We start from the raw sequence: 2,609 nt of genomic DNA on the forward strand, positions 1-2,609 counted from the left end.
AAACAAATTAAAGCTTAAAAAGCAAAGAAATACAGATCCCTCTCTCCTTTTACAGATAGAATCACGTTAAGTAACTGGTCTACTATGGAACTAAATGTCCATACACATGCGGGTTTTAAGTTTTTGATATGGATACAGATACATTTTGTATGTTGCTAAGTAGTAACTGTGTGAATTGGGAAACACTGGGTAGTGTTTTTTATGAACTAATTTATTGCTTTTTTATGGGAAAACTAGCCTGTGTGTTTCAAGATTACCAATACATTGTAAATGTCTGTGTTTGAGTGTATTTAAAGCAGACAGAATGCTATTAAGACATGTAATCCATGGTGTATTAGAGTTTACAGCACATGTATCCAAGATTTTCTTCGTTTTAGATTCAGCTTTAAGAAGTCAGGTGTATTTGCAATGTTTTGCTTTATCTCTTATCCCTCCTTTTTCCCATAAAGCTTTAACAGATTTTCTGTATTTTTTATGTTGAATGGTTTCATACTTATATACCAAGGGGACTTTCTTTTCTGACACAACTATTTTGTGTTTTGTATATTTCTTGTACTTTTATAGACAACTTCTTCTTTAGGTTATGAAATTTTTCTCTATGATTTTTTTGATAGATTTTTTCTGGGATTTTGAGCTGGGATTCTTCTTCCTCTATTCCTATTATTCTTAAGACACTGTTCATGGTGTCCCAGATATTCTTTAAGTTTTGTGTCAGGAGTTTTAGATTTAAGATTTTCTTTGCCTCATGTATTCTTGTCCTCTACTGTATCATCAATATCTGATATTCTCCTTTCCATCTTTTGTTTTCTCTTAGCCTAGCTTATTTCTGTAGTTCTTACTTGAACCTGTAATTTTTTCATTTCCATCATTTCCCCAGATTGTGTTTTCTTTATTGTTCTACTTCTTTTTCTGATTCCTGAACAGATTCATTCATTTATCTAGATGGTTTGTTTCTGTTTCCCTGGATTTCTTCAAAGGATAGATTCATTTTCTCCTTAAGAATCTCTCTCATCTCTCTCATCTTCATATAGGCAGTTATGCAACTCTCCTGTGCTTGAGCAATGCTGAAGTATTCAGGGACTACTTTGATAGGGTTGATGGTCTCCAGTAGAGACATAGTCCCCTCACTGTCATTGTCTATTTTTTTAAGTTGATTTTATTGAGTTCTACATTTTTATCTGCTCCCCTCCCTGCCTCTACCCTCCCCATCAACCCTCTACCATGGTCCCCATGCTCCCAATTTACTCAGGAGATCTTGTCTTTTTCTACTTCCCTATTGTCTGTCTTTTTATGCTGCTATCCAGGCATCTGGGTTTGGAATGATTACAGACCTATTGCTGATTTCAGGTTTTGTCTTTGTTAGTTATCAGTTTTCCTTTCATGTTTCTCTTTCCTCTCTTTTCATGCCCTACTCAGATACTCATTCACAGGTAATCCCTGCTGATGTTACATGCTGTGATAAAGAGATTGTAGGAAAGTGGGAGGAGAAGATCTTTGTGATCCTTTGATAATGGGCCAGAGATGAAAGAGAAACCACAGCAGGTACTCTTTTAAGATCCAGGGATGATAATGGGGAAATAGGGATCAAAGAAACAGAGGAAGAGATGATTCTACAAAGTTATACTATCTTGTTCCCTGTCAGGAGTGGTTTTGGAGTTAGCAGGGGTGCCTGCTGTAATTTGGGGCAGGCATAAAGCAGAGCCATGAAAGGAAGTTGGGAGAGGGAGGTCTGTGCAATTCACAGGAGACATGCGAAGGCTGGGGGAAGAATACAGAAGCAGTTTTTTTTTTCAGTACTAGTGATGAGAATGCAGAATTGGATTAGTCAGAGAGGAAGGAGTGGTGAAGGCCCTTAGTTAGGTTAACTGTTTTCCTAACCTACTCAACTGATAAATTTTCAGTTACTATGTAATGGTGTTGGAGGCTGGGATAATGGGATGATTTGGGGGAAGGAAGATTGAATGAGAAGATCTTCGTGATACTTTGGGAATGGGAAGAAGATGAATATGGGCACAGGGAAGAAGATATCTTAATTAAGGGAGCCCTTTTGGGGTCAGCAAGAGGCTTGGCTCTAGAGGGGTTCCCGGGAATCCACAGGGATGTCCCCAGATAAGAAACTGGATGCAGGAGAGGGTGCCTGAACTGGCCTTGTCCCGTATTCAGACTGATGACTGTCTTGAATATCACCATAGAACCTTCATCCAGCGACAGATTGAGATAGAGACAGAGACCCATATCAGAGCAATTGAAGAGCAGAAGGAGGCAGAAAATGAGCAAGGAAGTCAGGATCAGGAGGGCTTGGTCCACCCACTGAGACAGTGTGCCTGAGCTAATGGAAGCTCACCAAATCCAGTTGGACTGAAACCTAATGAGCATGGGATCAAACTGGACCCCCTGAATGTGGCTGACAATTGGGGCAGACTGAAAAACCAATGATAATTGCACTGGGATTTGTCTCTATAGCATGTACTGGCTTTTTTGGGATCCTATTCTATTTGGATGCATACTTTCCTAAGCCTGGATGGAGAGGGAAGGGTCTTGGACTTCCCACAGGACAGGGTAACCTGCCCTCTCTTAGGATTGGAACAGGAGGAGGGAGGGTGAGTGGG

Source organism: Microtus ochrogaster, unplaced genomic scaffold (genome assembly GCF_000317375.1).
Source record: "Microtus ochrogaster isolate Prairie Vole_2 unplaced genomic scaffold, MicOch1.0 UNK133, whole genome shotgun sequence".
NCBI classification, from domain to species: Eukaryota; Metazoa; Chordata; class Mammalia; order Rodentia; family Cricetidae; genus Microtus; species Microtus ochrogaster.